The sequence below is a fragment of the Nipponia nippon genome, unplaced genomic scaffold (genome assembly GCF_047370975.1).
Source record: "Nipponia nippon isolate SJK-2023a ecotype South Korea unplaced genomic scaffold, ASM4737097v1 scaffold_1, whole genome shotgun sequence".
Lineage (NCBI taxonomy): Eukaryota > Metazoa > Chordata > Aves > Pelecaniformes > Threskiornithidae > Nipponia > Nipponia nippon.
Window position 1 is genome coordinate 129,683,733 of NW_028262290.1, and position 24,260 is coordinate 129,707,992.

Consider the following 24,260-nt stretch of genomic DNA (forward strand, 5'->3'; position numbering starts at 1 on the left):
GAAGAAATTTTTCCTAATATCCAATCTAAACCTCCCCTGGCACAGCTTGAGGCCATTTCTTCTTGTCCTATTGCTTGTTACTTGGGAGAAGAGACCGACCCCCACCTCGCTACAACCTCCTTTCAGGTAGTTGTAGAGAGCAATAAGGTCTCCCCTGAGCCTCCTCCAGGCTAAACAACCCCAGCTCCCTCAGCCGCTCCTCATAAGACTTGTGCTCCAGACTCTTCCCCAGCTTTGTTGCCCTTGTCTGGACACGCTCCAGCACCTCAACATCTTTCTTGTAGTGAGGGGCCCGAAATGTTCTTGACAGTCACTGTTCGTTGAGGGCAGCAGAGGACGTTCCCAATAGCAATCCTGAGCCAAAGCTTTACCTGGCTGGACGTGTTGTCATGAGCACTTTGGTCTGACTTCATCTCACCTGCACGATCTGGGGACTGTACAGCTCTGCGTCCTCCTGCTAGCGACAGTATTGCCCTTGACGTGAAGGACTGAGGCACCAGTGCTGGCTGGTCTGAGTGTTGCAGTGGAGGTGCTCGGCATACTGTAAGCAGCCTCGTCCGCAGCGGTGCTGAACTGGTGCCTCCCTCCTGGGGAGCCGGAGGCGCTTCCGCTGTGGAAATGGGCACCGGGGGCTGCTGGCCATGTCTGGATTTTTACCTCGAGTTGTGCTGTGTGCCTGTGGAGTGAAAAGGTAAAGCAAACCAAACCAAGATGGCCCCCGCGTGCGGGTGGGGGAAGCGTGCTGCATGCAGACTGCTTAATCGAGTCTTGCCAGACTGCTCTGAAGGGTCTTCAGGAGAAGGACCTTTGATGATGTTTTTAATTTGGAGCTAAGTGCAATTTCTTATTGTCCCTTTGTGTTGTTTCAGAAGCATCTTTTGTTGCTGTGAGAGTATCCTGTTGAAAGCATCCCTCTGTCTGTATTGCTCATTTAGTGGTTTTTTGGGTTTTTTGGGGGGTGGTGGGTGGTGGTGTTGGGTTTTTGTTTTGGGGTTTTTTTTTGGTTTTTTTTAGTCACAACATGACTGGCATTGAAATAAAGCAATCCTAAATTTCTGTCGTTAAGGTTATGGCTGTTTCTGTGGTTAAGGTTATCGATCTTTTAGCTGGGAAGAAGGGGATTGCGTTCTTTGTAGCTTCCAAAAACTGTAAGAAATATGGGACCTGGAGTTTTGTGAACTGGTGGGAATATAACTTTGACCTTCCCTCGTTGTATATTTTTATATTCTGGGATAATTTGCTGGATGCTCCTTTTTCAGGGAACAGTTGCGTCGTAGCTTTTTATTTCCTCGTGGGATTTTGTTCAAGTGACGCCTTATGCAATTCAGTGCTTTTCCCACAGTTACGCTCCTTACCTTAAATATGCGCCTGTGCGATGATATAGAGGCTGCAGAGTTTTCGACGGGGGGGTTCATGACACCCACGTTTAATTCTCTTGCCAGGAGGACTGGTGGCGGGGCAGCCTGGGTGCCGGCCGGGAGAGCGCCGGGATGTTCCACTTCTGCGGGAGCAGCGGCAGAGGGCACTGCAAGGCAGCGGATCGCCCTGCTGGCTGCACACCAGCTGGCAAAACCCAGCTCCTCACGCTCCTTGCATTTCTTCCTTTTGCTGCCAGCCCTTGTAGTTAGCTTCTCAAATGCTGATAGCTACGCTGTTCCTTAAAGGTGTTAACTCCATCTTGGAAATTTCAGGTCTGTTTTGGTACTGATACTACGCATGCTTCCAGATTTTTTGTGAAGCTTCAAAAAATAATTTGTAATTAATTATTAAAAAAAATCTCCACTATTTACAGTCCAGTTCTATTTATCACCTCAAAATATCATCCTGAGGCCACTGACAAAAATAGGACTGGTAGGAAAAGACAGACTGGGCAGTTACGACAATGCCATATTAAAAGTCTTAAAAAAACTGCCTCCAATTTTGTTTATGAACAGAGCAAATGTCTGGTGTGTTTGTCCGTAATCTTGCTGTCTCTAAGCATTGTAACTACTTTTGAGAATCTTTATAACTGGAAACCATGTTCCTTCCTGTAATTTTCAAGACAACGTGACCGAATCGGAGATTTAATTAAGTAATTGAGAAAACTATCTGGAAACGGATACCTTTTATTTATATTTTTTTAAAGTATTTTTGACTTGGTTTATTTTCATGAAATTTACTGACCAAGTCTGGCTAAGCAATTGAGTTTTAAAATGTGCAGTGTTGGGGGGAGGGTTTTGGGGATCACATGTATTATCACTTGTGTTGTCAAACTGACTTACCCAAAAACTAAATATAATTGTTTTAAAATTGGATCTTATTTAAAAATAGCTATGTTTTTGCAGATTTTGATAGTTGTTCCCATTTTACTTCTGTAATCAGTATTAGATGATCTGTTTCTTGAACCTCTTGTTTTGGTTAAGCACATTTAAAATTAGGCTGGCAATGCTTTAGAGTGGAGAATTTCTGAGTTATTACAGATGCTAATAATCTGTTCTGTTGATACTCATGAAAACAAGGGCTTTGGCATTTTTCAGTGAGCTTTAGTTTAATATCGTGCTGTCTTTCTACCTACGTTTTATGATGATGATTGACTGTGTGTGGTACTTCACTAATCCCTTGAAAGGTGACGCAGTTTTACCAAAGCATGTGATTCAGAACAGTTTTCTACATATTTACATACGTGCCGACATGCTGCCCTCCTCAGGGCGCTGCTCGCTTGTGGGAAAGCAAAGCAGGTAATTTTCTTTGAGCTCCCTGTATGCCCATATCTGCATGCTGCACTACTATTTCATTTTGCCTGCAAAGTAATGCCTTCAAAAAAGTAAACGTATGCCACGTTTAATTTCAGATTATAGAGTTATAGGAATTAATGAGGTTTTTTTCAATTGGCACATAGAATTATAGTTTTGTTCTGGTTTCAAAAAAATCTGTGATCCCCCCCCCCCCCCCCCCCCCCCCCCCGACTCAAAACTGTGCAAAAGCTACAGAAGGAGCAGAGGTTGCAGTTTAGTTGTGACTAAATCCTGTCCATTTCAGTGATGCCTTCCAGTTGATGTGGTTGGACCTTCATAGATTTCCTAGGTTAAATTTCTGATGAGGGCTTAAAAAGAGTTCAGAATGCAAATCTGTTTATCAAAGAGTGGCAGAGCCTGTTATGCTGAACTTGGGGCACTGGGAAGGAGCAAAATGTGTCTCTACAGTTGCCCACCCACTGGTGCGGTGTGTCCTCGGCACTGCTGCATTGCTGTGAGCTTTTCTCCAGAAGTGGCTGTCGTCAGTCAGACCTAAGGTCCGCGTTATGCAGCATTTTTCTACAGGCTTCATTGGGGATGCCTTTCTGGGCAGTAGGAACAGGGCAAGCTTGCGTTGATCCTGCTGGAGAATATTCTCCCAGTCACCTGCAAATTGTGGTTCAAGGCCTTCCTGAGCTATTGAGGCATCTCTTTATCGTTTACAGGTAGATAACAAAAATTAATAAATGCTGCTTTGAGTACCTAAAAAGGTTTCCATTTTCCAGAAGTAGAGAATGACACCATAATGCAGCAGAGAAGCTCTGGGCCACGCAAGGCCTTAGGACTCATTTGTGGGGAACAGGATAGCTCTTCTGTCCCTGAGCTCCTCAGGTCCCTGGTGGTAGTTTTACCTTCGGAGAAAATCCTGGGAGGAAGCGTTGGAGGTTGTCTGATGCCCCTGGCCACAGACTGCGTGATGCTCTCCGTGCTGAACTTCAGGCTGTGGTTCAGGCAGATTCACACATGAAAACACGCGTATGAGGGCAAGAGGGTAGGAAGGTGTACGTAAACATGCGTACGAATGCATGACGAGGACTCTTGCAGGCTGATTGCAGTAGTATCGCTTCAGAAACTGTTCTTCCTATGACCTAAGCCACAGGCATCGACAGCACTTTGCACATGCTACATACGCTTCAGTAAAAACCTGGCTTTTAAAATTAGTGTCAATGGTGTTAAGTCAGCTTGATTATTAAAAAGAAGTGTTTCAGGTAATTTAAAAAAAATATTAGCATGTTATGGAAAACAGATTCACAACAGTCTGGACTTTCAGATGAATGGAGGGAGAGAAGATGACATGGTTGCATTTTGATTCTTATTCTGCATTTATGTAAAGACTTCAAAAATCAACCCAGATTTTCCGTTTTCAGCCAAGTTTCACTCAAGCTTGGCTAACCCTGTGACTGAATTGAGAACTCTTTCTGCAAACTTACATAATAGTTTCTTAGTTTTCCTTTTGTACTGTTCTGACAAGTTGAACAATAGAGACATTGGGTCCAGTGAGTGAGAGTGTGTGTGTGTGAGTTTAAAAAAAAAAAAAATCTATGCAGGTTATCGGTCAGTAATAGTCAGACCGTGGAACAGCTGAAAACATGGAAACAATTTCCTCCCTAATTTGGGCAGATTGGAATGCATCCCCAAAATCCAAACGGAAATAGTAAAATTTAAAAACATTTTATTAGTACCTAACCCAGCTGCACCTGGCCAGCCTAATTGCCTTCAACCTGGTCATTACTCAAAGGCATGAAGTTTAGCCACCAACAGCACTTATTAATGTATAATAGGAATTTACTTGTAAAACAGAATTATTGGAACGGTGTGATATCATAAAGACTGAGGTGCTGACATTTTAGATTGTTTTATATAGGGATGTTGAGTTATAATTTAGGAGTTGGATATTCTTTGGGTGATTAATCATTCTTAGGTATAATTTTAAATGTCTGGTGGATATACGTAGAATTAATGTTTGTAATGACCAGCTCATGAAGCATACTTATGTGAATAAGGTCACATTTGGTTTCTGGACAATCTACTTCTCTAGCATTTTGCGAAAGGTTGGTGCAAAACCTAGAGATGCTGAGGCAGCAGATTAATGAAATGTTTCAGCAAGACAGCCCCTCACTGATTTCTGTAAAGATGTCAAAGCCTAAGCCCATAAAAGTGCCTGCAAATTCTCCCCTTCATATCGATGGTGTGAGAAACTGAATACATTAATTCTGTTGGACCTCAAACTTAGAATCTGTCAATATGATTTCAGTGATTGATGGTTACAGACTTTTACCTACCTCATAAATATAATGTGCCTTGATTACAGAGGCACTGCTAGTGCTGCTATAGTTAGTTATGTCAGCACTTCCATTGTAAACCCTGTTTCTTTAGGGGTTTATAACTCCATCATAAAAATTCACTCTGGGATGAAATTTATACCATAGGCTTCTAGACTGTAAGCAAGTAATTTAAAATACAGATATACTAAAAAAAAAAAAAAAAAATCAATTGAACAAAGGCAAAAACCCCAGACTTGCTAATTTTTTCATCTGTATGTGGTATTTCTGTAGCTGAGAAATTACTTTGGTTTTGAGATGAAAGGTTGCTATCCTTTGCTCCCTAGTGGAACTTAGGCTCTGTGTGGGTGTCTACATATATACACATACATACATGTATATGTTTGTCATAAATATTTTAAAACACAGTATGTGTGCAATAACTTTTTCAAAATATTCTTCTAGTGTTAATACCTTGAAGTTTTTATCCACAACATAAACCAACACTAAACACCAATTTATAGATAAAATATAATTGCTGCAACGGAGTGTGAAGGTCAGAGGGAAAAGCATTAAAAACATATTCAGTTAAATACGAGGATTTGGGCATGATCCTCACCTGGACTAAGTTAACTTCAGTAAACCTATATAGGCTTTTACTAGCAGAATATCACTGACTCCATGTGTGATCTTTTTTTAAAGGATTAATTTTTTAAAAGCTAATTTTAAGCAGACTCTAATGTGTTATCTTAAAAACACAAGAATTTTTGAATACTTTATGATTACCTGCTAGAGGTTTTACTCTAGTAATGTTTTGTGTTTCTTGTGTCTAATGCGGTAGAACAGACCTAGAGAGGTTTCTTTGCTGTTGGTGGTATTCAGCACTTTAAGATGTGAATTTTTAAAATGACAGTAGAGTTTTGAATGCTTTTTAATGGTGTTTCTTGGTCATTAATTCAATATTAAATCTATTTTTGTTGTGTTTTGTGGTTTTTTTTTTAAAATACACATTTGTGGTTTGGGTTTTTTTTTCTTGCTTTTACACATTATAAAACTAGTGTTTGGATTCTAAAGAAAACCGAAAACAGTCTATGTAACATACCAGAATGGTGTTTCCATATTCAGATCTGGTGATGTAGTAAATAATGATTGGACCTTAATATGTGACACATCTTCCCAATGGGGATATGTTTACAAGTAGTGTAAATTTGGTCCATTACTATGTAATTAGTTAACGTGTCTTAAGTTTTATTAATCTTTTCTTACTGTGCATGTAACTGAGGAGGCTCTGCTTTTCAAACACTACTGCAAAAGAGAAAAGGAAAACTTTGTTACTTTCCTGTTCTTTCCCGTTGCTACCGGTTAAAACAAAATTAAAATGTCTAGCTAGCTATCATTTTTATGAATTAAAGATAGAAATAGCTGAGGAGGAATCCGTTAAAAGATGTTTATTTCTCGAAGTACCTAAATACCTTTAAAAAATGTAGATGAGTCTGAGATGATGGTTGTTTTCATTGCTAAAAGTCCTGCTGCTTCGAAATGCCACAGCTTTTGATAAAGAATCGAGGTTAGCCTCTTTTTGTTTTAAAGACACAAGTTATCCTCAGACAGACACCTTCATTTCTTTTACTGACATTAGCTCTCGAGTATGTTCACTGTTGGATTTTTGGCATATGATTTCTAGCATGACCGTGATTTTTAGGAGCCTACAATTTTTCCATTTGTAATATGAATTGAAGCTGCGTAGTTTTGATTCTCTCCTCTCTCTGCCTCCCTCTTCCCCCTACCCACACCCTACCTGCAAACAAGAAGACCAATCCTTCCAGAAAGCAGCTTGCATATATCAAAGGAGGAACCTGGAATCCTGAATAACTTTATTTATGAAAGAAGAGGGAGTGGGTGGTGGGACGCTAGCACTAAACCTTTTGAGGGCGGGCATCCGGCTCTCACAGTTTACTTGGCTGGTTGGATATCTTGAAAGCCTTAATTTAAAAGTCATCTTACAATCCTTTTTAATTGGCTCCAAAGTAAGTAGTTGAGCACTTGGTCTGATAAGGAGGTTTTTGGCTCTATGTGTGCCATAAAATCAGCAAAAAGAGGGATCTGTTTAATACAACAATGATGCTGGGCTTTTTTTGTTTCTAGGGTTTGCCCTAAACAGGATTTACCCCTTAAGGCAGCAGTAGCACACCATAAAAAGGCCATTCTTTTACTCCACAGCAGCAAGGCTCTAACTTTCTGGTTTTCAGATTTCTTTTTTTAATAGGCAGCAATAACAAGACTTCCATAGAGTGGTTGCTATAAGTACTGTACATGGTGTCTAAGATCAGAATTCTTTGCCTACAATGTTTTATTGCCTTTGGTTTATAAAGGCCTGGGAAAGAGCATCTGAGAAACTTCAAGGTTCAGCTCATGTTTCTGGAAACTTTTCTGGGTGGGGAAAGCTTGTAGATGGAATAAAATCAACCCAGTTTTGCTGACTTTTACACTTACATTATTGCTTCAGAGTTCTCAAATCTGTGTCCTCCCAAACCCTGAAGAATATCTTAAGTAGTTTGCATTGTAACCAAAAAACAAACAGTGAAAGCCAGAAAATTTAATTGAAAATGTGGAATTAAATACTTCCACGCACCATTAACTCTGTTGCTATAGAAATGTCAGCCTTTCTTTGCTCCCACATATCTATTCATTAAGTAGATGTGTTTTTTATCTGAGGATTTGTTCCTGCTTCCCCAGGAACTCGAAATCCAGTTTACAGCCATGGAGAGTATGTATTTGGAGAAGCTAGTTACTTTGTACCACCCTCTCAGTTCCTTTTATCATCTGTATTTTCAGAAGGTTTTTAAAGTATCCTCCTGATGAAGCTGTAGGCGGTCTGCTTTGACAGGGAGCCTGTAGAGCAGACACAAACACACACACGCACCACTGTCTAGTTCATATGTTCAGTGTCCGTGATGTGAAGTTTCATGCAAGTCCTATGATGTTATAATTTGCTTGTTTGCATAAAAAGAGTGTTTTATGTTGCTTGTCCAGCAGGTTGGTCACGATTGTTCATTACCCATTCATTAAAATTCCCTTGGAAAGCTCTTTGTCTAGTAGCGAATTAACATTGGGACTCGTATGGCTCTGAGAAGTCTGACTTCTCTGGAATTTCATTTTTTCTAATGCTGTTTTAGCGTGATGAACGTCCTGTAGTGGTGGTGGCAGTCAGATGAGCTGTCTTCAAATGCCGCGTGTTTGAAGGTGCAGCTGTGCTCCTGAGGACAGGAACTTTTTCCTCTCTGGCTGTGTAAGCCCATGGTCCTGAGTGCTCATGGTGCGCTAGGTAATGCTGATAAAAAGACAACAATTTCAAAGGAAAAAGGGACACGCCTTAGAAAATGGTTCTGACCCAAGGTCTCCTACTCCTCCAGTTGCTGAATAATTCTTAGAAATATTTCAGTTTTCTGGAAGTCACTAGGAACTCCTTTTATTGAAAATTGTTCTTGTCTGTCCCTGTGAAGTCAAAGCTCTATGAGCTCCTATCTTTTGATGCTTGTTTGCTCATTCACACCCAGTTTCTCATGGGTTTCATTTGTACTGATTGATTCAGAAAATGGGGCAGACTTTTTCTGATGTTTGTTTGAACTGGGTCATCTTATTGCCGTAAAGTTCTTTGGAAGGGAAAGAGTAGCAAGTCAAAAGAAGGACGCTCAGACTGGTACAGATGAAGCAATGCATCTTTCCCTTTGTCCAATAAAAATGGGTCCCCAACCCTCGCTCCTGGCTTCCCTAATTCTCTTGAAGTATTGGTGTGTCTGCTCTCTTTGCACCTAGAGGTACAGTGGGCTTGCAGAAAGGAGAGGTTATATTCATTCTGGCAGTCTGAGCTATCTTGGAGCACTAGGGGATGTGTGCCCTGTTTTTTGCTCATGTGATGGAGTGTAAGCTGAGCCTGCTTCTCAGAAGAGATGAGATTATTCATATCGGTCATATGCCGAAGTATGCGTAAGGTCTGGGAAAACGGTGTATCAGTCTGCATTTGTTGAAATTGTGGTCGCTCTGAGAAGAACTGGCATTGTTTGGGAACCTAGGTGGTATTTAAGACTGGAGAACTGCTCTCTAACGCAGCCCATGCTGCCTATTTTCTCCAGCTACCCTTGATCGCTTTAAAATGCCCTCTGTAACTGTGGATGCCAGGGGCCTTGAGCTACTTGGAGTGAGGGCCTCTCCTTCCTCCATAAGGCTCTGTGTGTGTGCTGACAACTCTGCAAGACAGATACCAGAAGTAATGGTGTACCTGACTAGGGATCAGATGCTCTTTCTCTCTTTCAGTCCCCCACCCCCATTGTAACAGAATTCTGTTGCTGTATCTAGCAACAAAATGGCCTGTCAAAGTGTCTTCTGGTGACACTTAACTTCAAAAAATCTTGGTGACATTTGGCATGCAGTGTTAACAGCGAGAACCTGAAGAGCGTATCTGAAAGGTCATTTAGATATATAAGAACAATGTGTCAGAATCTGATGATCTTTCAGATGATCGTGAGGGGCTCAAAGAGTCTGTAGGAAGATAGTCTGGGTACTAATGAACTTTACAAACTGTCCAGCTCTGTGGAGGTTGCTTTAATGCCCCAGTTAACCAGTGCGTTTCTGTTAATTCTGAAGTATGGATGTCACTTGAATGCTGACAAAATACAGGGGAGAACTTCGGTGGCTTTTGAGGCTTTTCTTTATTCTTTTTGTGAAATGGGGAACTTTTTTACAGCAGGTAACTCCTTCATTAGCTTGATGGACTATTCTGACATTCTTTACTCAAGAATAACTGTGTCCTTTTCCCCTCTCAAAAACTGTTCATATGCAGTAGATTCACCATGACTTTTCAAGCTGGCTATTTTTTTGGAAGGCCTTGGGATGTGGAATTCGTGAGATGGCAAAAGAATTAAATACTGATCGTCTGTTTTAAAAAGAGTGAGGATGTTTGTGTGTGTATATGTACATGCATGTGTGCATACATGCAGTCTCCCATATGAAAACTGACTTTCAGATCATTTAGAATATGGAAAATACTTCTTTGGTGACTGTAAAGTACACAGAAAAATTTTGGAAGCTTCTTTTACAGAATCACTAGAGTGGTTGAGGTTGGAAGGGACCTCTGCAGGTCATCTGGTCCAACCCCCCTGCTCAAGCAGGGCCACCTACAGCCAGTTGCGCAGGACCATGTCCAGATGGCTTTTGAATATCTCCAAGGAGACTCTACCACCTCCCTGGGCAACCTGTGCCAGTGCTCAGTCACCCTCACAGTGAAAAAGTGTTTCTTGATGTTCAGACAGAGCCTCCTGTGGTTTTCATTTTTGTGGCCATTGCCTCCTGTTCTGTCACTGGGCACCACTGAAACGAGCCTGGCTCCATCCTCTTTGCACCCTCCCCTCAGATACTTATACACATTGATGAGATCCCTCCTGAGCCTTCTCTTCTCCAGGCTAAACAGTCCCAGCTCATTCAGCCTTTCCTTATAGGAGAGATGCTCCTGTTCCTTTGTCATCTTAGTGGCCCTTTGTTGGACTCTCTCCAGCATATCCATGTCTCTCTTGTACTGGGGAGCCCAGAACTGGACACAGTACCCCAGGTGTGGCCCTCACCAGTGCTGAATAGAGGGGAAGGACCTCTACTCAGCACTGTTGGCAATAATACTTTGTCTAATGCAGCCCAGGACACCATTTGCCTTCTTTGTCACTAGGGCACATTGCTGGCTCACGTTCAACTTGGTGTCCACCAGGACCCTTAGGTCCTTTTCTGCCAAGCTGCTTTCCAGCTGGATGGCCCCTAGTATACATTGGTGCCTGGGGTTGTTCTTCCCCGGGGTGCAGGACTGTGCACTTCTCCTTGTTGAACTTAATGAGGTTAAGGATTCTGTGAACAACCTACATAAGTTTCATAAGCTGAAAATAATTTCCAAGCTCAGCTATAAAGTATGCTCTGTTTGGCTTCATTTTAGTATGTCCAAATGTTAAACCAGTTGAAATTTTTCAGTTTATCTGGGGGGTGAAGGGGAAGGCATGAACTACTTCTTTGTTAACTAGTGCTATTATGAAAGTTTTTAGCAAGTCAGAAATGTATACTGTATTTTTTTTCCCTCATGCGAGCAGTCTGTACAAAAATAAATCCCACAGGATCTGGCCATAAATGTTTGCTTTTAAACTGATACAACTTGATATTTTCAAGCAGAGTAGACATGCTATTGTGACTGTGTTACCCTCAGGTTCCAGCATTTTTCTCAAAGAGCAGGTAGCTGCTGTTAAATTAACCTACCACATTTAGTCACACAGAAGTAAATGAAATATAATCCTTCCTTGTTTTTGAATGTTCTTCATATTGTCTTTATTTTGTACCACAGCTACTGGTGTTTTGTAAGGCTTTGAATTTTCTAAAAGCTGTGGCTGGCAATAAATTGTAGGCATAGGTCAGACTGTGAGGATCAGAAGAGTCTTTGATTTTCTTCCCCTGATGTTCCTCCTGAAAAAGGAAGAAGGAATATCTGTTTGATAAACTGAATTTATTTAGAAGACTTCTAGACGCCACAGTGAAATCTGCTGTGTGTTCCCAAATGAATAGACAGAGCTCTACAGGTTTTGTCATGCTGTGGTATCACAGGGGTAGATATGTAAAACAAGGAAAAAAAGGTAAAGTTGGGTAAGTTTTGTTAATACTCCTCTATAGAGATTTAATTGTATTGCCTTTGAGTCCACTCTTGGATTTTATTCTGTTGTCGTCATTCACAAGATGATGGCAAGAATCTTGCAAGTAGCTTGTGGTCCAAAGATCTGCTCAAAACTTAGGCTGAAGAGAGCCAGGTGGAACTGCTGAACCTGGAGGTGAAAATGTGCCATTCGTGCTTTTTTTCTAAAAAACATGGATGCTTTTTAAAAATACAGAAGATGGAACACTTCATTAAAAACACATCAAACATATATAGGTACTATATTGCAAGAATTTGTTAATGTGTTTTTTCAGGTACTGTGGCCCATAAGAATGTTCCTTGCAATTCTGAAGCGCATTACAGTTCATGACACTTTTAAGAGTCAAACATACTAGCTACTTTAATCAGGATAATAATTTAGAGTGTCAAAAGGGTAGTGTACCTTCTCAGCATTTCCATTTGGTATTATTTTACTCCTTTAATAGTACTTTATAGTTCCCAACCTTACCTCAATTAGCAGTACTGACAGATGCTAGTTCAGCATTTTACCTCTAGCCAGTAGAGCTTTCTTTAGAATAAATGTCAGTAATTTTATGTTGCTAATTTGAGGTGATATACCTACATGTAAAATTACATTTTAACTTTCTTGTTATACTTGCAGTGAGAGATGGCAGCATAAAGAAATGAAAGTGAATGCGCCTGAGAGATAGTTCAGGACTGGAAGGTTCATTATGGAACTTTTATAGCTCATTTTGAGGTGTACTGCAGTTTTTGTTAACTCTTTCTTCCACTATCTATCTATTTCCCCTGACAGGTCTTTCCTCATGAGATTTTTTTTTTTTTTTTTTTTTTTTTGAAACCTGTTCATTTCATTAGAGGCTTTGGGGAAAAGTGGGATTGGGATTTGGATTTTTAAAGATCTTTAAATGCTCTTAAATGCCGCTTCTTAATCATTGCTTGTTTAGTGAAAGCAAGACATTTGCTTTGTACACTAAAAATTTCTATCTGAAAAATGTCAGCATAAGTGTTATGTAGGTAACATGATGTTTCTTAAAGTCAGGCTGTTCTTGACAAAGGCCTTAAGGAAACTTCTCCCAGTTAATAGGAAGCAAGCAGAAGGAAAATATTTCTGAGAAGTATTCTGCTGATCAAGCACAATAGTCATGACGATACTAATGATTGATATCAGCAGCCGCCATCAAGAGAAGTCTGTGCTGTGGCGTTGTTCTCTAATTCACCATGCAGAATAGAGGGGGAATTGCATGAGCAGACAGAGCTGCAGCTTAAGATTAAAAGAAATTGCAGTATTAACTATTCCATAAGTTACTTGGGATTCATTTTTTAAAGATGGTATCTTTTTACCTATGTAGTTATGTATTTAAGTCTTCCTTGAATGAGGTCTTTTTCTAGTAGTTTAGATTGTACTGCAGATTCTCTCAGTCAGTTACTAAATTACACTTTTATCTATTTGGTAAAGAAAAATACCACATGTGCATGCTAATAACTTCATATGAGGCAGCAAATCTGGCCATACTGATTGGAAAGTAAGCCAGTAATTGCCAAGTAGGAGGAAATAGATGCTTTCTGCTGCAGTACAAAAGCCAGTATACAGATTAAAGAATTTACTTTTTCTTTTTCAGTATATTCTTATACCTAAACAGAAATTTCCAAGGTGTAGAACTCAGATCTTTATTATAAATATTACAGAATTGCTTAATTTAGAATAATTTGTTTCTTGTTTTTGCAACACACGTTTAAAATTGTTCCTAAATGCCATTATTTATAGAGTTAATTGACACTTCCTATGTCATTGCATAGTTGTGAGTTTTTCTGTAGTCTTTGCTTTACGGTGCGCATTGATTACTGTGAAGCAATTTCACTGTTTCAATTTCTAAAATAATAAAAAAAAATCATAGCTTAGTGCACTGTCTAATCTTCAGTCATTCTGTACATGAGAAATCTTCTATGAATTTAGATAATAACTGTAATTTTAATTTAGTTGTAGCTGCAGAAATAAACTTGGCCTAGTTTTGAGTTGGACAAGAGTGTCATGTTTATAAAGGTTTGATTAAAAATAGCAATGGTATTTTTCAAAGACATTGAGAAACATTATTAAAGCCTCTTTAATAAATTTCTCAATAATTATTCACTCATCTCTCACTACTGATCTGAAAATTTTATAATATTAGCCAGTGTGCATCACCCCCTGGTGCCCCAGTTAATTTGATTTTTAACACTGTGGGGGAGCCACAAACCAGACAAATTAACATAAAAAGTCGAAAAATTTTGAATTCATATCACTTGTTGTTATTCTGCTAAAGCTGAAATGTGCCACTGCTTTTGGGTAGCATGGGTGGTACTACTAGTAGTCATCTAACATGAAATGAAATTACATATGTCATTTTTAGTAAAAGGTCATCATTTCTTTCAAAAAGTTATAGAAACTTTTCTTTTTTTTTTCTTCCAAGCTAGCTACACAGAATTTCTTCTTTTCTCTGCCTTGAACTTTTGGCCTTGCCCTCAAGAATACGGGTGGTATATGTTTTAAAATTGATATATTAATGTTGAATTTTTATTGTCACCGTTTCTGTTCATGCGCCTTTCAAATCCTTCATTTGTTTGTTTCTGAACTTTGGATGTATCGTAAAAATGTCACCATTGTGGCTGAACATTAAGCACCTTCCCATTTTGCTCTGGGCCGTTGAAATAAATTTGGACCAGGTGCTCCTCTCATAACAGAAGTCCTTGATGTGCCCTGATAGCGAGCGGGAGAGCGGAAGCTGTCAGCCTTCAGCTGGCTTGAAGAATGCAATTAGAGCAGTTTTAATACTGTTGAGGGACCCCATCCAATCAAAGCTGTTTGAGTTAAGCCAAGTCTAGGATTCTAAACATGTACTTTAAGCACGTCAACTTTGTCTTTTTAGTTGGAGCGGATCTGTCGTTCCCACACATTATGTGAGGGTGGGTTTTTTTGTTGTTTGGTTTTTTTTTTCTTTTTTTTTTAATACTAGGAGAGATACTCCCATTCCTTACCCACTCGCTGTTATTTTATCTGTTAGCTTTGTCTTTATGGCATTGTTAATACTCATGGTTCAAAGCATTTATTGTCAAATTAGGGCTTAAAACACATTTTTAAATGTCAAAAGTGCCTATGCCTTTACATAAACCCTAGATTAGGTAAATTCATAAGCAGCTCATCACTAGGTTTTCCAGATTTGTCTGGTGAAAGAAAAGGGAACATCAATACAGATCAGAACACATGAAATACGTAATAAAAACCCTAGAAAGCAGGCAGTACTACAATAAGGTACTATTTTTACTGAAGACTCAGCTCGAGTTACTTTCAAAACTGGGTGTGATTCATTGATACCAAAAGCAAAGGGTTGGAAAACTTGCAGGCTCATCCTTTTTTTCCTTCTGCTTGGTTTAATTAGGATTTTCAAGTTTGCTTGTTGCTTCCTCCATTGCTCAGTGTTAGGGTTGACTTCGCTGGAATTAATGCTTCCCTGAGGGATACTCCTCAGCTGGATGTTTCATTTGTTTCCCTGCTTTTCCTTTGTTGGTAAAGTTGTGGCTCAGTTGCCCGTTTTGAGCCTCACTAGGTTGCAAAGTAGATAACAAAAGTAGATAATGAGAGCTCAAGTTTTTTTGTAAACTCAGTATAGTAGCTATATTTTTTTTTTTCATTGGTTGGGGTTTGGGGCGGATGGGATGGGTTTTTGCATCGTCTGACTTTCAAGATCTACCTAAAAGAACAAAAAAATAACAACTATCTGTTCTGATGCCTCCCCAGGTAAATTGTAGTTTTTCAGATGAAGATGGGGAAAGGAGTAGAAAGTGAACTTAGTTTGTGTGGGATTAGATAGACCAACTTGTGTTTTGCTATATTTTTGGTTAAATCAATGGCATTAGTGGCTTAAAAATACATGGTTGTCTTAGTATGAGTTATGATTGCTTGCTATGAAAACTTTGTAATTATGTTCATAACTTACTGCATAAAGACATTTCCAAGGCTTGGTTCTTTACATTGTGAGTTGGAAAGGGAAGCACTTTGTGCTTTCTAAGTAACTGTCACCCATTTCAGGAATTTTTATATATGTATATGGAAACTAGAAAAAAGCCCAACTTACTGCCTACCTCTTAAAAGGCTGAAAGGAGGAATTACAGACTGGTTACCTTAATTTTGGTTCCTCAGAAGATACTGGGACAAATCTGAGTAACAGAGAGAGTAACAACAAACTGCGGTGTTTGTTCTTGGCTAATGTCTGCTGCTTCTCCACAGGGAGCATCTATTCCTGTTCCCTTGTCTTGTCTGTGCTAAGCCTTTCCACACAGCTCGTTATGAGAGCACCGTGGTGTAGACAAAAGTACTGTAAGAGGAATGCCAAACTAGAAGGGAATTGGCTCCAAGTAGACGGTGATGGGCAGACTAGGTTCTGGAGAGCTTGGTTCTGGACTGAATGCTCATTCTGTGCTTTCATTTGCAATGCTGCAGGTGGTGTGAGTTAGTACAGGGAGCAAACTGATAAACTCCTCTCTGCCATTAGTTCCTACTAATGCCCCCTTTCCTACTGCTGGTGACTAATTCTTGACCCTTTCCAGTGGTGCCTGGCCTTTTCCTCCTCAGTCAGAAATACAGAGCAGAGTCTGTGTGTCACTACTGTTAGTGGTGCTGGGAAGGCCAGAGCTGAAATGGTTAAGTCCAGTTTTGAGTCAATGGAAGTGGGCCAGCAGAGCTCAGTCCCAGCTCCCAGAAAAGCCCTCAGTGGGTCAGACCTGATGCTTTTTAAGAATCAGGGAGAAATTTGTGTCCTTTGACCCACTCCTCCACCCCTACCCCCGCCAAATGCATATTTGGACAAAAACTGACCACCCGAAGTTGCAGTAAGAAAGATTTGGGTATGATAGAAATAGTTTGAGACTGGTATCTCCGTTTCTGGAGGTTATTCAAGCAAATGCTAGCCTTTTGGCAGATCAGTGGACTTGTTAACCACCTGAGGTCAGCTCTCATCTTTTTTGGTCTTATCTTTTGGCCAGTTGTACCAAGATTGCCATTGGGATGAAAATGCCAGAGAGGCATTAAATTTTCTGGAGAAAGATTCCTTTTATGCCCTCAGGTGATGGAAAGGCTATGCGGTGACCTGGCACCTTGTTTTGCCATACTGTGTGATGGAGAGGTGGTGAGTGCTGTAGGCACAGGGAAGTATTCAGGAGGAATTAAATATCAAAGAATGGACTTCCCAAGCAGTGTTCTTCTCCATACTGATCCTCCAGTGTTCATTCATGTTTTTAACTCAGTCAAAATTTCTTCTGCCACAGGAGATGAGTTTGTGGGAAGTTTTTGAGCCTCACTGGAGCTCGTGAAGCACGGCTTGTTTGTTTTTCATTGCAGAGAGCCTGTCCTTTGCAAGAACTATGCGTCAGGCTGTACCACAGGATTGTCTTGAAACCAGTACTGTGAGCCTAGCTTGGGCAAGACTACAAGTGAAGTCAATAGCCCATTTTTAGTTCTTCTGGATAAGGCATTGTCTGGCACAGTGCCTAACAGGGGGCTGTAGTAGCTGGAGAATTGTTGAAGCCAGCACATTGCCCACAGGCACAGTGCCGAGATCGAAAAAGTGCTATCAATCTCCCATTTTAAAAGAGAAGAAAAAAGAAAAAAAAAGTATGTATTAAAAGTTCATTACATCTCCCTAAAGCAATTATTTTTTTAAAGTGTAGGAGTCAGATTTTTATTACTTTTTTTTAAGACTAATATCATTTAAACAAATATTAAATTAAAGCAGTGGATGAATTTTAGACAAGGATAATATTAAATCTGTTTCATTTCTGTGGGAGAAAAAAATTACTTGCTGTATTTGACTTGACTTCCTTCACTCCAATAATTACTGAGTATTTTAAATATGCAAGAGCTATGTCCTATCTGTAATTACAATTATTTGCTTTCCTGATGCACTGAGGATGGTGAAGGTAATGATTCTACTGCAAATTTAAAGCAGGTTGTGCTCATAAATTATTTTCCTTCTCTGCTGCAGATCTGTCCTTGCAAGCTGACTGCCATTTGAGCATATTTTTGTTATCACTTGCAAACACTTTAATCAGCCCTAAGTGCTGTCACTGTGGATTAGAACATTTGCAGTGCAGGAAGGCACAAAAAGAGGAAAGGAATTGCAGGAAAAATATGTGGAAGCAGCAGAGAAATAGAAGTAGCTTTGACATGTCAAGCTATCAGTTCTTCCACACTCCAAAACAAATAAAGTGTTGGAGCTCTGCAGAGAAATATACTCAGATTCTGCTGTCATAACTCTCAGCAGAAACTGTATAGTAGAGAGGTGGTTGCCAAACTGCTGCTTGTCTGATGCAGAGATACGATGTTTTCCTGAGTGGCAGAAAGGAGGAGGGCGTCAGAGGAGGCAGCCCTCTGTGCCTTTTAGCAAGTTAAGATGGGAAAGCAGAAAGTCCCTTCCTTGCTGAATGTGATATATGGCTTAGGGTGGTTGTTTGCCTAGTATCAGTCAGGAGGTGATGAATGCTGGGACAGGGTTTTACTCTCATAGTAGGGATGGTTCCTGTCCGACATGCATGCCCGCATGTGAAATGGTTGACTGTCCTCTCTTTAATCCCTTTGCTGCACTTGCCAGCAGTTAATACAGTCTAAGCAGTAGCTATATTTTATGCAGGATATATAGGGAATAGCATTACGTAACATTTGACACGGCCTTTTCTGCAGTAGCAGAAAATCTGACTGTGCCTTATGCTTTGTGTGCAACAGTGCTGGGTAATTCTGTGCTCCTGCTGTTGTATAGCTTGACTTAACCATCTGCAGAAGTACAAGCACTAGTGATGTAGCATTTGCAGGGCAGCCAGACCTTGATGAAATGCACAAGCCCTTCTCCTTAATACTACTGTGAGCTATATCTCTGAAGCTGTAATATCTAATGTATTGACCTTCCTCCACACGCATACCTACACAATGTCTGAACTGTAAGTTCAGTTTTATGATACCTCTACAAAAGCTGGAAGTTACTGAAGTACTAAAGATAGAAATCCTCAGTCTGTATTTTCTAAGGTTCCACACTTATATTATGCCCTTTGTTCAGCTCCCCGTGCCATGGGAATGCTATGTCCTCACACCTAAAATGCCATCCAAGTTCTGTAATTCTCTTAAGCCCCATCTTAAGTGACCACTTAATGGTGTCCTGAAAAGATGGGGCTTAAGAGAATTACAGGAACTTGGAGCTGAACAAAGGGCATAATATATACACACATAGGTAATTACCTATGAATGAATGTGTGCATGCATGTGTAGACGTGTGCAAATATATCTATATATCTTGTCTGTACATGTGTGTATATATTTACTCAGATGTAGTATATGTGTGCATATGTATATATATCTACACACAGAGGATTTGCTACCTAGTCAAGAGATAGTATGATATTCAGTGGTTTATATCTACTTGTATATATGGGGTGCTGAGACGGAGAATACAGCCAGGGTAGGATATAAGAATATGATCATGTGAGATCACACTAGAAGCCTTTCTGCTTCTTAGCGGGATAAACAAGGAGCTTACTTCATCAGTGCAAGTTAAGTGGAACACAATGCCCATAGGCTTAATTTGGTGTCTTGAAATCTAGAATAACCTCCTTCAGCTACAATATACCATGCACAGCAAAACCAAATTAAGTCTGTCGCTGCGTTCAGCAAGCCTGGGCATAGACTGTGCCATCACACATGGACGGTAACTGCTGGTGTGCATAAGGGGCGAATTTTTGTCTTGTTTTTTTTCCCCCTACCTCAGATAAATAATAGTTGGCAACTTAGCTGCCTGAACATCAAATGAGCTTTCAGTTCCTGGATTTCTGAAGTAACTTCTTCAGAAACCTCTTTAAATGATATGAATTAAAGACCCTGAGAGTTTCGACCTCTTGAAATTCTCCAAGTCTTGAATTTGTATCATTTAAACTGTGGAATCATGTCCTCTCCCTGGTAACAGTTTAAAATTCCCTTGACTTAAGCTGAACAAAGATTTCTGCATAATGTCTGTCAGTGACTGTTCACTCTTAGAATAAGTACACTTTATTGTTCAAAAAAAGCCAAGAATAAAAAAAAAATCACAACCTTCTTGTGGAATAGTGGTAAATGATTGAGATTTTTCTGTAAGAACAGGTAGTAAGGTCTGTAGTTATATTTGCCTTAGCTGTTGCTGTTATTTTGAGACTCAGTTTTACCACAAGAGTAATTTGATCAGCTATCAAAATAAAGTTGTATAAATCAAAAGACCAGGCATGCATTCTTATCAGTGGTAAACCAATAAGAGAATTAAATTAGGTGAATAATAATAAACAGATAATAAAAATAAGATCAGTACAAGTCTAAGAAACAAAACCAAACCCTAAATCCCGCAGCAGTAACTTATAGCAGACTGTTAAAACATGAAGTTGTGGTTCTCACTCTGGTACTTAGAAAGAGTAAATGCAGGAGTCCCATGGGGAAATATTGCTGTCAGTGTTACTCTTACAGAAAAAAAGATGTATGGTATGCTTTATAATCTACAGGTTGAGGTGTGGGGGTTTTTTTGTTTGTTTGTTTTTTTACAGGGTCTACTCTGCAGTGAGTATCATTAGTTTTAACTTTAGGAAAGATATTAAAGAAGTCTTTCAAATTCTGGATTGATGGTACGTTCTTGCATGCAACCTTTTCATGCTCACCAGCCTCAGGGATAGTGTATGCACGTGTATTCATGAAGAGGCAGTCCATGAGTCATACTGACCCTTTAAGACCAATGTGGACTTCAAAACATAGGGGAGCGTCTGTTTTTGTGCACATAGCTGACTGCAAATACTAATCTTTATGGTACGAAAAGTTCCTATTGGAACATGTATAGATGGTTCAGTGTGGCTTATTAAGGTCGCTCAAGCATTTCCATTTAGAAAGTTTCGATATTTGTCTTCTTTTCTTTTCTCTCTGAACAGAACAAGAGAAGGCTTGTGTTGTATACCTTTGCCATGTATCTCACATGAGCATGTGGCACTCTGCTACAATGGATGAGTGCTGACCTTTTTAGGTGGAATATGCTCCTTTGGATTGAAAGAGAAGCAGCCCTGACTATGGGGCAAGCAGAGAAGCTTGTGAGTTACAGGGTAGAGGAAGCAGGGAAGGTAGTAGTAAAGATCTGAATGGAAGAGGCATGCTGATATTTGCAAGCAAAGACCCGTATTCAAGTCAAAGACATGACCAGCTTCATGGTTATTTTATGTGTAAAATGCCAGGGATCAAAAACAAGGTATGAATGAGCAGGATCAGTTAATAAACCAATTAAAATAATAAAGCTTAAAGTTGGATAAGCTTAGGTGTATAATGTTTTGCTTTTTACCCGGTGTCTCCGATTGGTAGGGAGGCTGTTAGCAAGAGCATGAGGTGATAGATTTTTTTATTTACTTTCCTGTCACATTCCATACTAGAGGAGAATTGACACTACTATCATTGAACTGGGCAGGATCAGATGGAATTGCAATAAGTGGTGGTTTAGAGGATGCCTCTCTGGAAACAATATTTGATAGCTGGAATGGGTCAAAGACTTTCTGGAAAGTGTTTTTCTTGGCAGCTCTTTTTAGCATTTCAAGAGGAAATCAGGTAATGATATAAAATAATAGCTTTTCTGCAGGAAGGTACCGAAACATTATCAGTTGGTGCCTAGCAGTGTCCTGTTTGAAAGGCCAGAGGGTTTCACGGTAAACTTCAAGCTAGAATAAGCAATGAAAATATTAGAAGAAATATATACAGCAGGCAGGTTCAAAAATGACATATTGGGATATTGGCAATGTGTTTATATTAAGGAGATGTGTGCTGTTGATAGATGTCACTCAAAAATTTTAAGGCATTCATTTTGTGGAGACTGTTGTGAAACCAATTTGAAAATTAGAGTGCAGAGAAGTATATTATTCATAACAAAGTTTACTCCAGTTACCATAAGATAGACAGACATTAATTAAAGACATGCTCCTTTGTTAGTTGGTATAAAAATCTCTCAACTTCAGAGTCTTCAAAATGCAAAGTTATTTCAGTGTATCAGGAAGTAGCAGGCTTGCCAAGATGCATTAAAGTGATAAAGACACTTGAAAGAAATTCAGAAGGAAAGATAACCTTCAAGGCAATAAAAAGCATGCACATTGGTGTAACTCCAAAAATAGATTGTATGGAGATAAATACGTATAAGGTCTTTCACAAACCTGTGTGAACATGTGCTTTCGTGGGAGAGCACTGGTACGTGATCTATAAGTGAATGCTCCAAATTGGTGCAAAATACAATTTGCCCTTTGTGAGAATGTGTGGTAAACATACTAGCAGAAAATGAAATGAAGAAAGAAAAAGCAAATAAGTACCGTCATCTTTTGCGCAGAATTTACTGATAGCTTTTACTTGGGGAGAAAGTTCTCTGGAAAAGATGTTTTTAAATTGTGAAACCTTCACTAAAAAGATGGATAGTTGCTGGATGGATAGTTTGTCTGTATTGTAAAAACATTTATTTACATATTAATTTGAGAAATACTTCTGGGAGGATAAACAGGGTTTTCTTCTGTTGAGTGAATACAGCATCCTGAACATTGTACTTCCCTTTGCTAATAGAGCAACCTCCTGTTGAACTGCTTGATTGTTACTTCACTGCATCATATCTCTTTTAGACAAAAATAAGCTGTGATTAGCCATTTTCTGTTTTGATATTTAAATAGTAACAATATGTATACCAGCTGACACTGTCCACTTTGGAATAGCTGGCTTCTTCCTTGGTTTCATCCATTCACATTCACCTCTTCAGATAGGAAGAAAGATACAAAGGTGGCTATGGACAGGGGTTTCTGCTTCTTTTAAGAAGGTGTATTTATTCAGGTGAAATTATAAGAGTGCTTAGAATTTTACATTAAATTGCATGTGGATGTGTGTGGTGTCAGCTGCTTCTAGTACTTCATAGCCAGTTGGCACTTCAACCTTGCCAACATTGCACTGCAGTACCTGAATCTATTGTTCACTCTGGTAGTACTACTGAAAACACTGGTCTTTCTAAGGAATCATCTTTTACCCTTAAACTACAGTTTCAAAGCTGTGACATTGCTTTGAAGTTTCCTGTTCATATATTATCACAGGGGAAGCTGCCATGCTGTTTGACAGGGACTGTGGGGTGAAGGACTTGGGGTCGGGGGGATGCTTTTTCTCTGGACACAGTTTTGCACCTCGAACATTCTTTTCCTCATTACTTTTGGGTCACTTCTTTGAGAGGAATTCATAGTAGGCATAAAATTTCAACACAGGCTATTTAAAATGCTGCTTTTATTCTTGCCTGTTAACTCTCACAATTGAAACCCTAAGGAATATTTGAAAAGTGCTGGTCACAATTTCGCAGGTAATAGGATCATAAATAAACATCTATATGCAGATAAGGACTTAACAGAAATCCATCCCTTGAAGGAAAGCCTACTCTGCAGCTCTAAATTGTTGGATTTATCTCAATAACATGCAAAGTACTACAAAATACATGTGCGCAACACCCCCTAAACAATTAGAGCTATCTATCCTGTTGTGGTGGGATTTAGGATGGGAAAGCTTGAGGTTAGATTGACTAGGTATTATGGGGGAGGGGGACTCCTGAGAATGTGTTGTACTTGGAGTGATCCCCCCCCCCCCCGAGGTGATAAGCACCTGCAGTTCCCATTTATTTCCCTCTAAGAATCACAATAACCAAAATACGACTTGACTTACACACACCTCTGAAAAAAAAAGTTAAAGCTTTGCATAAATTTTAACTCTGGTGTAGTTCGATCATATTAACATGTAGATAAGCATAAACTTTCACGTATGCACATGGACAAGTAGATAGCAAAAAATTGTAACATTTTATTCTAAACTATATACTGACTACAGCGGGAAAAAAAAAGCTGACCGAGTGGGCCATGAGAAACAAGAGATGACAGAGGTTCCTTTGAACCCATTGGAGAAAGATGACGAATGGGAGAAACAAATGTACAATGTTTTTTTTTCTGCCAAGTTTTGCATGGAGAAAGTGGGTAAATTTTGGCTTGCCTCAGCTGCGACAAAATGAGCACCATGATTATTGATGCCCTATTTAACCAAAGTATGGATCCAAAATTAATCTGACAAGCACCAATGTGCCAGTTATTTTGTGCGGAAGACATTAATTGCTCTTAACCAGACAAAAAATAATGTGATGAAGGAAGAGTAGGTCAAGGTAGCTCTGCTTGACAGTCTAGTTTATGCCTAAAGAGAAGGGGCATGTTTTTTTAATAAGAGCCTCAAAAAGATCATAAAAAGCTAAAGAAGGTAGAAGATGAAGGGGAGGAGATTTTGGTTTTTTACTGTTGTTCTATTTTACTTTAAAATACTGTTAATTTGTGTATTGCTTCTTGTCTGCTGAGAAGTGAGTCTGTGTTTATGACTTTTTTTTCTTTTCCTAGCAAAATCACCATGTTAAAAACTAAATTTTAGTCACTGTGTGAATTGATAGTGATAGTAGACTTATTCGTGAACTC

The 24,260-nt window shown here is 39.5% G+C and overlaps 1 protein-coding gene across 1 annotated transcript in view; it reads left to right on the forward strand.

Annotated features, from left to right (window-relative positions):
- JAZF1 (JAZF zinc finger 1) overlaps positions 1-24,260 on the forward strand; it is a 200,628-nt gene that overhangs the window by 43,582 nt on the left and 132,786 nt on the right. The window lies entirely within an intron of this gene.